Genomic DNA, 10,861 nt, shown 5'->3' with positions numbered 1-10,861 from the left:
TGGCCTGACCCAGGCTTGCACCCAAGCTTGCAGAGGCAGCCGGACTGTTCTACTTGAAGTCCTTGTCCCAGACACAGGTATCTTAACTGCCCCCTGAGGGATAACTAGTCAATGGAGGCACCGCCCTCCACGCATGCGCTCTGGTGTTCGCCTCACAGTCCCAGGTCAGCCATGCTTGACTGCCCCACGCCTGTTAGACGCTCAGCTCCTTTCAGAAGCGCCTTTTGTACCTTGATCTGGTCATGGAGAAGCCAGAAGTCCAGGGAGAGCTCTGCCCTGGGGGAAGACTGGGAGAGGGGCTGAGAGGTGCTTGCAAGCCCAGCTCTCAACAGCAACGTGGAACAGGGTGGGGGGGGGGGGTCGGGGATTGGGGAGTGGGGGTAGGGTGGGCAGTGAAGGAGCACCGGACAGAGGAAGAAAGGGGGAAGGGCATCCCAGGGGAGGGCGGGCCTTGCCACTGCACCAGAGCGAAGTGACCAGCTGGATAAAGGGCCATGGGCGCATCCCTCTGATGGGGCTTAGCACCAGTATTCGCTTGAGGAAGTACAGGAAGTACGGGAGAGGCGCACTTGACAGCATTCATCCCTTCTAGGCTGGTGAAACGGGGTGGGAGTGGCCTGCTTTCTGGAGCCCAGTGGCTTCCGCGGTCTTGCTCACACAGCTTCTCTGAGGGGCGCACATCTCCCCAGGCGTCCTTTCTGCTGCATCTACGGTACGGGCGGAGGCTCCTGGGCTAGGAGTTCTCTGGGAGGCAACAAACACCAGGCCTTAATGTGGAGGGGAAGGAGGCTGAGGAGGGGTCAAGGAGAGTGTGCAACCCTTCATGAAAGAGTTAGTTCTCAAAAAGGGAAGCCAGATGGACTAAAGGAAGAAAGAAAAGGGCACATGCATCTCACTTTCAAGATGTCTTCACACAGCCTGGGGCTTCTTCATATTCAGCTACATGTTTTAGACCTGCTGAATCAATGTACCTCAGTCCTGGAAAGGACAGGTGGGCTGATGGGTCCAGCCACATGATCCTACTGGTGGCAGGTAAGTTGCTGGATGTTATCCAGCCAGCTGGTGACAAAGTCCGGATTCAACCTTAGGTTCCTCATTCCCGGTGCAGGGCTGTTTCCATCTCCTCCTCTGGCTCCCACATTCCTCATTTTTCAGATCCCTCCTATAAGACTTTGTCCCTGGACCCAGAGCAGCAGGCCCTTTGGATAGAAGCCAACGGCTGGTTCAGGGAGCAGCAGGAGAGGGTGCTCCCTGGGAGGCTGGGGGATGGGCCACCCTGCAAGTTCATTTTATTCACTTCAATGAGACCAAATGGAATGGGAGCATTAACATGTTGAGTGTGCCTCCATGCTGTCTAAACCAGCCCTGAATACTAACCAGGAAGCTTAGCGGGAGCTAAAAATAACTGGCTAATCACCACCACGAAGAATTAACAAGGACTCGGAAGAAAGGGAAATGTCTTAATATTCCATCTCCCTACAGCTGGGCTCCAGCTGCGGTTAGTCCCCTCCTGGCTTCCACAGGGCGGGTAATTAGGCAGTATGGAAGCTCCAACACTAATGGCGGGAGGGGGCCTGCCCCAGCCTGCAGGAGGGTACATGGACTAGGGTTATTTGGGGTGAGGTGTTGGGAAGCAGTGAATACGGAAGAAATGCAATGCGACAGGAGGCAGGTTTTGAAGAACGAAACAGATGTTCTAGTTTATACCCCTTCTTTTCTGAGGAAGCAGCATCCTTAATTAAAGGGAAACATCTTTATATTCTGCTTTGCAGACCCTCAGGAAGTCTTCAGGAAGCACAGGTGCCTCGTTCAGCACTGAAGTCCAAGCCCTGGGTATACCCCATCGAACTGAGGTCTTCCTGGCAAAATTACCCTCTTTGGATAAGGACCAATGGGGAGCCACAATAAACCAAATGCTGTGAAGGGGCAGAGCATGTGAATAAAACCATGAAGGCATGACTGGAATGATTTATTCATAGAACTTGAAAGTAGGAATAGGAAACAATTATTGCAATTTGGAAAAGGCCAGTTCAAGAGAAATTTTTAAAAAAAGAAATAATTTGTAGAGGACAGGACTGGGTGGCTCAGTTGTTTAAGTGTCTGCCTTGGCCTCAGGACATGAAGCCAGGGTCCTGGGACAGAGCCTTATGTCAGTTCTCTGCTCAGCGGGAGCCTGCTTCTCCCTCCCCCCATGCCTGCTACAGAATTAAATCTTGTAAAAAACTGAAATCATATTAAGCATCTTCTCCGAAGACAATGGCATGATACCAGAAATCGATTACAAGAAAGCGCTGGAATAAACACATACACATGGAAGCTAAACAACACATTACTAAACAACTGATGGGTCAACCAAGCAATCAAAGAGGAAATAAAAAAATACATGGAGAGAAATGAAAATGAAAACACAATGGTCCAAAATCTTCGGGACACAACAAAAGCAGATCTAAGAGGAAAGTTTATAGTGATAAAGACCTAACTCAAGAAAAAATAAAAATTTCAAACCCAACATTACACCTAACAGAGCTAGATAAAGAACAGCAAAACTCAATGCTAGTAGAAGGAAGGAAATAATAAAGACCAGAGCAGAAATCAATAGAGAAAAACAATAGAAAAAAAATCAATGAAACTAAGAGCTGGTTCCTTGAAAAGATAAACAAAGTTGATAAACCTTTAGCCAGACACAAAGAGAGAGAGAGAGAGAAAGACAGAGAGAGAGGACTCAAATCAATAAAATCAGAAATAAAAAAAAGGAAAAACCACCGACACCACAGAAGTATAAAGAATTGTAACAGGGGGGGCACCTGGGTGGTTTAGTTGGTTAATTATCTGCCTTTGGCTCAGGTCATGATCCCAGGGTCCTGGGATTGAACCCGGCATCCATTGGGTTCCCTGTTCAACCGGAAACCTGCCTCTCCCTGCCTCTACCCCTGATTGTGCGCTCTCTGTAATAAATAAATAAAATCTTTTAAAAAAAGAATACAACAGAATACTGTGAGAAATTATACGCCAACAAATTGAAATAGATAAATTTTTAGAAACATGCAATCATCCAGAGCTGAATTAGGAGAAACAGAAATTGGAATTAGTGTCAATTACTAGTAACAAAATTGAACTGGTAGCCAAAAAGCTTCCAACAAACAAAAGTCGCCAGGACCAAACAGCTTCATAGGGGAATTCAACAAAACATTTAAAGAAGAATTAATACCTAGTCTCAAACTATTCCAAAAAATAAAAGAGGAGAGCTTCCAAATTCATACTGCGAGGGCAGCATTACCTTGATACCCAAACCAGAAAAAGACACAAGGAAAGAAAGACTTCAGGCCAATATCCCTGACGAGAATGGATGCTAAAATCCTCAAGAAAATGTTAGCAAATTGAATTTGATAATACATTAAAAGAATCACTCACCATAATCGAGTAGGATTTACTCCAGGCTGCAAGGGTGATTCAATATTCCCAAATCAAGCAGTGTGATACATCATATTTAAATGAAAAAGAATAAAACCATATGATCACCTTGATGCAGGAAAAGCATTTGACAAAATACAACATCCATTTATAGTAAAAACTCATCAAAATGGTTTAGATGGACCATACTTTGACATAATAAGGACATATATGACAAACTCACCATTAACATCATTCTCAATGGGGAAAAACTGAAAGCTGTTCCTCTAAAGTCAGGAACACGACAAGAATGTCCACTCTTACCACTTTTATTCAGTATAATACCAGAAGTCCTAGCCACAGCAATTACACAAGAACAAGAAAAGACATCCAAATTGGTAAGGAATAGTAAAACTTTGATTATTTGCAGATGGCGTGATATTACACACAGAAAGCCCTAAAGACTGCATAAAAAAAACTATTAGAACAAATAAATGACTTCAGTAGAGTTGCAGGATGCAAAATTAATATTTAAAAATCTGTTGTGCTTCTATAAACTAATTATGAAATGGCAGAAGGATAAATTCAGGAAACAATCTTATTTACAACTGCACCAAAAAAAAAAAAAAAAGAAAAAAAAATCCCGCAATAAATTTAAGTAAGGAGATGAAAGACATATACTCTGGAAACTATAAGACACAGATGAAAGAAACTGAAGATGACATGAACAAATGGAAAGATATATTGTGCTCATGGACTGGAAGAATTAATACTGTTAAAATGTCCATACTACTCAAAGCAATCTATAGATTCAGGGCAACCTGTATCAAAATATCAATAGTATTTTTCACAGAACTAGAATAAGTAATCTTAAAATTTGTATCAAACCACAAAAGATGCCAAATAGCCAAAGCAGTTTTGAGAAAGAAGAATAAAGTTGCACAGATTACAATCCGAGATTTTAAGATAAGCCACAAAGTTGCAGTAATCAAAACAGCATGGTGTTAGCACAAAAATGGACAAACAGATCAACGGGACAGGATAAAGAGCTCAGAAATAAACCCACATTTATTTGGCCAATTAATCTGTGAGAAAAAAGGCAAGATTATACAGTGGGGGAAGGACATTCTTAACAAACAGTATCATGAAAACTGGATCACTTTCTTACACCATACACAAAAATAAACTCAAAATGGACTAAAGACCTAAATGTGAGACCAGAAACCATACAACTAAGAGAAAACATGGGCAGTAATTTCTTGGACATCACCCTTAGCGACATATTTAGGGCTATGTCTCCTCAGGCAAGGAAAACAAAAGCAAAATTAAGCTATTGGGACTGCACCAAAATAAAAGGCTTTTGCATAGCAAAAGAAACAATTAACAAAACAAAGGCAACCAACTGAATAGGAGAACATATTTGTACATTACATATCCAAAAGAAGTTAATATCCAAAATAAAGAACTTACACAACTCAACATCAAAAAATAATCAGATTAAAAATGGCCAACAGACACATGAAAAGGTGCTCAACAGCACTCATCATCAGAGAAATGCAACTCAAAACCACAAGGAGCTATCATTTTATATCTGTCAAAATGCCTAGTATCAAAAACACAAGAAATAACAAGTGCTGGCAAGGATGTGGACAAGAGGGAACCCGCATGCATTGTGGATGAGAATGTAAATTGGTGCAGCTACTGTGGAAAGCAGTTTGGAGGTTCCACAAAATATTAAAAGTAGAAATACCATATAAACCGGTAATTCCACCACTGGGTATTTAGCCAAAGAAAATGAAAACACTATGGGGCGCCTGGGTGGCTCAGTGGGTTAAAGCCTCTGCCTTAGGCTCAGGTCATGATCCCAGGGTCCTGGGATCGGAGCCCCTCCTTGGGCTCTCTGCTCAGCAGGGAGCCTGTTTCCTCCTCTCTCTCTGCCTGCCTCTCTACCTACTTGTGATCTCTGTCTGTCAAATAAATAAATAAAATATTTTTTTAAAAAAAGAAAACACTAGTTTGAAAAGATACATGCACCCCTGTATTTATTACATAATTATTTACAATAGCCAAGATATGGAAGCAGCCCAAGTGTCCACTGAGAGATGAATGGATAAAGAGGATGTGGTGTATCTATATACAATGGAATATATCCGACCATAAAAAAGAATGAAACCTTGCCACTTGCAACAACATGGATGGACCTAGAGGGCACTGTGCCTAGCGAAACAAGTCAGACAGAGAAGGACAAATATGTTGTGGTTTTACTCCTATGTGGAATCTAAAAAATAAAATGAGTGAACAAACAGACTCTCAAATTCAGAAAACAAACTGGTGGTTGCCAGGGGGAGGGGGATGGGAAAAATAAGTAGAGAGGACTAAAAAAAATCCATGAATGATGAGTACATTATTAAAAACAGCTGCCAGGGGCACCTGGGTGGCTCAGTGGGTTAAGCCTCTGTCTTTGGCTCAGGTCATGATCTCAGGGTCCTGGGATCGAGCCCCCACCAGGCTCCCTGCTTAGCAGGAAGCCTGCTCCGCCCGCCCCCCTGCCCACCCGCCTGCCTTGCCTGCCTCTCTGCCTACTTGTGATCACTCTCTGTCAAATAAATAAATAAAATCTTAAAACAAAAAAACAAAACAAAAACAAAAACAGCTGCCAGTGAGGAGCTGACTGGTGGCATATCCTGGACCGCTGGATTCACTACCACCTGCAAAATGTTCATGATGCTTCCCCAGCCTATGAGCTTGGTGCAGACAGGCAGTCTGCCTGCTGGGAGTAAACGTAAGAGGCAGAGAAATGTGAAAAGAGGAATGTGGACTTTGGATATGGAAGATGGGTTCAAGTCTCACTCCACCAATTTTTAGCTGGATCTGAGCTTGATTGGGACAGCTACATTCAGCGTGGCTCTCTGGGTCTTTATTTTCTCACCTGCAGATGAGGATGACAGAATTCCATTTTCTCTGTAAGGGGAATCAGACCACCTCGTGCATGTGAAAACACTTCATTCTGAAGTACAATACAGATATTAATAACTGTGAAGCTCTGGAAGGAGACAGACATTAATCAGCCCGATCTTTCCGATACCCAGATTAAGACAAAGAAGTGTTTAACTGCTCAGCACCTGCACCTGTTTCCCAACACAGACTTCCTTGATTAGGTGTCTTGTCATCCTACAGCTGTTTATCTTGGCCTGGGGCTCTAGCGGCTAGGTCCGCCATTGCCGTGGCCTTGGGGGAAGGGCACTATTGGTAAGTTGCAAGGGGGGCAATTTCTGGAATTCGTGAAGTCCCCGTGTTCTCTTCCCACAGCCAGAGAGGCCTCATCCTGCCACCTTAGTCACACTGCGGCCCCCAGGTAGGGGACAGCAGCCTCCACTGAGCTGGGAGGGCTTGGAGGATCCTGCGTGGGGTGCTAGGAAAAGGCAAATCAGGAATTTCCCCCACATCCACTGGTCTGATGTTCCTGCTCCAAACCAGTAGATCTTTATTTTTTTTTGGGGGGGGGGCTCTTTATCAGACAGTACTTAAAACTACTAAACATCATGATGGCCTTGAAAGAGCAAAGAACAAAGTTTAGGAAACTAAGTTCGAATGGCAGTTGGTTACATGACATTATCAAATAATTGAACAGCTCTGAGCTTCCTGTGGTGCTTCAATCACCCCCCAGCAATCACTGATCTCTTTTTTCTACCCCTACGTTTTACTTTTTCCAGAATGTCCTATAAATTGAATGATACAGCATGAAGCCTTTTGAGTCTGGCTTCTTTCTCTTACTATACTACATTGCTATTCATCTACCTTATTTCATATATTCAGTAACTCATTCCTTTTAATTGCTCAGTAAGTAGTATTTCATTCTGTGGGTGTACCCCATAGTTTCTTTATCTATTTGGATTGTTTCTATAAATAAACCACTATTAACATTTGTATACAGGTTTTTGTGTGAACATAACTTTTTATTTGTCTTGGGCAAATACCTAGGATTGGGATGGCTACATCATATGGTAGGTGTTTGTCTAACTTTATGACATTAAGAGCTTTTTTTTTTTTTTTAAGAGCCTAGCACAGAGCCTGACATGAGGCTTGATCTCACAGTCCTGAGATCATGACCTGAGGGGGAATCAAGAATTAGACTCTTAACTGACTGAGCCACCCAGGTGCCCCCGACAGACTGTTTTTTTTTTTTTTAAAGTGGCTATAAGAATTTTGCATTCTAGCACAGCACTTAAAAAAAAAAAATCTTGAAAAAATATTCCTAAGCCCTCATGTGTCCAATTTTATTTTATCCTCCAGATAGCTCTGTGTGATAGGGAGGGTGCAATCACTACCCTGTGTAACAGGTGAGGATGTGAGGGCTGAAGGGGAGAAATTACTGTGGCAGAGGCTGCTATGGTCCCCTTCTTCCTTTTAGTGAAGACTCCTGTTCCCTGCTAAGTTCTGGCTGAGCAGGTGGTACCCATCAAGAAACTACATTCCCCAGTTTCCCTTGCGTCTAAGAGGCCATGTGACTAGACTCTGGCTAGTGGGATATGAGCAGGAGTCATATGAGCAAACTCCAGTTCAATTCCTGAAGGGCTAAGTTTGCTCCCTCTTCGCATTCTCTTTTCCCTCTCCTGCTGGCTGGACTGTGGGTGTGGACTTGTGGATGAAAATGGCACAAAAATGGAAGAAACATGGGTGGCTGATTGATGGCATGCCAGGGCCACCCCAACTGTTATGTGACCCTTCCTTATCCCATTGTAATTCTGGGTTTTCTTTGCCATCACAGCTTGGCATTTATCCTAGCTACATGTCATGCCAGGGAGGCGGGCGCATGTCCACATCCAGTGGTCTGTCCAGCCTCTTCCATCTTGTATAGGAAAGTTTTAAGAAGAAAATCAACGCTGGGGCGCCTGGGTGGCTCAGTAGGTTAAAGCCTCTGCCTTTGGGTCAGGTCATGATCCCAGCGTCCTGGGATCGAGCCCCACATTGGGCTCTCTGCTTGGTAGGGAGCCTGCTTCCCCCTCTCTCTCTGCCTGCCTCTCTGCCTACCTGTGATCTCTGTCTGACTTGTGATCTCTGTGAAATAAATAAAATCTTAAAAGAAGAAGAAGAAGAATGAGGAGGAGGAGAAGAAAATCAATGTTGCTGAAACAAGATATTCCCTGGAGATCACCTCTTCCAATCTCCTACACCCCAGAGGAGATGGGCCCGCTGCTCTACAGGGGAGGCATTTATTTTGTTCATAGACCATTTTGTGTGAAGGAATGACAAGAAATGAGCTTGCTCGGTATAGGGTGGGAAGTGAGAGACTCTGGAGGTCAAACTGAGGCAGCTGGACTTCATGGGTTAAGCAGGAGGCAAAGACACTTGCAGAGGGAACTGAGAAGATGCCGTTGGGTCTGGCAGTTGTGTAGTGAGAAGATGGGAGGGAAAGAGGCCAGGGGTGGGAGGCCCCTAGCAGGAGGAGACATGAGGACTTTAGGAATGCACAGGCAGAGATGGGGGGGGTGCTGCTTACACATCATGTGAGAAAAGGAGCCAACCACGAAGGGAAAGAGCACAGCACAGGGAAAACTGAAATGGATTGCTAAGACCCCCTCCCAGGGCCATGCGCAGTACTCAGCCCTGTCTGCTCCCTTTCCTGCCTCCCTAGCAAGGACTTCTGCACTTGCTGGCAACACCCTACTTGTTTAGTCTTCAAATCCTGTGTCAAGGGCCAAATAGAGCCTGGTCTATCCTCTACAGTAACACAATATTCCCAGCCCAGATCCCAGAGCAGCGAGTGAAGGAGGTGGTGAAGATTTTGATGTCATAGGTAATGGGGAGCCAGGGTAGGTTTTGAAGGGAGGGGGTGTCTTACTGAAAATGTCATTTGAGCTAATAGTGGAAGTCCCACCACCAGCAAATAATCCTACTCAAAAAGTGATCGGATTAATTCAGGCTATTAATTAATTCAATTTGTCCAGGGCCTAATTGCAGTCTTGAAGACAGGACGTAAAGCTGCTTGGGGGGGTCTATGGACAAAGGATAATGACAAAGAAGAATGGATTCAAGAAGACAAAGTATGTTGAAGAGAGCCCAGGGATTGACTTCCATGCTCTTATTCTGAATTATATCATTTTGGAATGCAGCGGGATCTTCCAAACCATCAGAGTGAAGGTATGGAAGAATGGAAGGTTTCTGATTCAAAGAACAACTGGGGACAAGTCCCAACTCGACCACCAACTGGCCCTGTGGCCTTAAGCCAGTCATTTACCCTCTCTGACCTCCAGATGGGCCAACCATATGACAGTCCCTACAGTTGCTAACTTTTCCACCACGTAGTGCAATTCAGTAACACCTAAATCAAATGTGAACATGTCACCTCTATTGTTGATGGTGAATGGGATTGCAAATAAGAAAGAAACACGCAGGAACTTACAGATCTATGTTTCTCAAACAAGGTACGGGTGCCCCTGGGAGTGCTCAGTGGTGCCCCAAGGGGTATAAGGAGCCACAGGGCGAACAAGGAATGTCTTCTTGAAATGTCAATTATATTTGCTAGTCAGTGGTTTCAAATATATTTATATGATAGCAAAAATAAATATATTATGGAGAGGAATACTATCTTCTAATATGTTTAAAAAAAAAAAAACAAAAACAGAACATAGGATGCCTGGGTGGCTCAACCGTTGGGCAACTACTTTCAGCTCAGGTTATGATCACAGGGTTCCTGGATGGAGCCCCACGTCAGGCTCTCTGATCAGCGGGGAGTCTGCTTCTCCCTCTCCCTCTCCTCCTGGCTTATGTTTTCTCCCCTCCCCCTCTCTCTCTGTGTCAAATAAATAAATAAAAACCTTTTTTAAAAAATAGGATATAAAACTTCAAAAATTTTTGAGCAGAGGGAGGGGAGAGCCATTTGGAACCATGTGTCTATGCATGCTTAAGGGAGGTGGGTAAGATTATAAATAAAAGCAAGGCGAAAAGGAGAGAGAACGGCAAAAACCAGAGGCAGGAGCAAGCCTGAAAGAAGGGAGAGAACGAGAACTCGCACAGCCTGGCCCTCTGTAGTCCCAGAAAGCATACAGCCACGGCCAAGAGCAGCCATGGGTACAATTTCCACATCTGCCATTGCTGGGATTGGAGCTGGCTTGGGAGCTCCCCAGGAACTATAAACTCCAGGGATTTTATTTTTCTTTCTCAAGTTCAAGGTTACTTCTTCCTCTGCTCTTTTGGATGCAGAGGCTTTTATTACCTTGGTTAGAATAAAACAGGAGCTGTTCTTCAAAGTGTCTTTCAGCTCGTTGAGCCCAGCCCTGCCTCTTTACCCTGTAAGGTGCTTTTCCCAGAGAAATCAGCCTCAGCTGTGAGTCCACGGGCCTCAAGGAGCTGTAATTTGCTCAAGGAGTTCAAATAAACACACCACCCAGAGCAGAGCCGTGCCCAAGGTTGGAAAGCATCCACCTGCTGAAAGGCCCTGCTCCTCCCAAGTGTTAGCTTCAGGGGCTGA

At 44.3% G+C, this 10,861-nt stretch overlaps 1 long non-coding RNA gene across 1 annotated transcript; it reads left to right on the top strand.

Annotated features, from left to right (window-relative positions):
- The first annotated feature begins 229 nt into the window (after nucleotides 1–229).
- On the top strand, nucleotides 230–2,540 carry LOC131810185 (uncharacterized). Its single transcript, XR_009345463.1, has 3 exons — nucleotides 230–306; nucleotides 940–1,032; nucleotides 1,773–2,540. It is a non-coding gene; the product is annotated as an uncharacterized LOC131810185 (long non-coding RNA).
- The last annotated feature ends 8,321 nt before the right edge of the window (nucleotides 2,541–10,861 follow it).

This window comes from Mustela lutreola, chromosome 10 (genome assembly GCF_030435805.1).
Source record: "Mustela lutreola isolate mMusLut2 chromosome 10, mMusLut2.pri, whole genome shotgun sequence".
Lineage (NCBI taxonomy): Eukaryota > Metazoa > Chordata > Mammalia > Carnivora > Mustelidae > Mustela > Mustela lutreola.
This window is presented reverse-complemented; position numbering and strand designations above follow the sequence as displayed.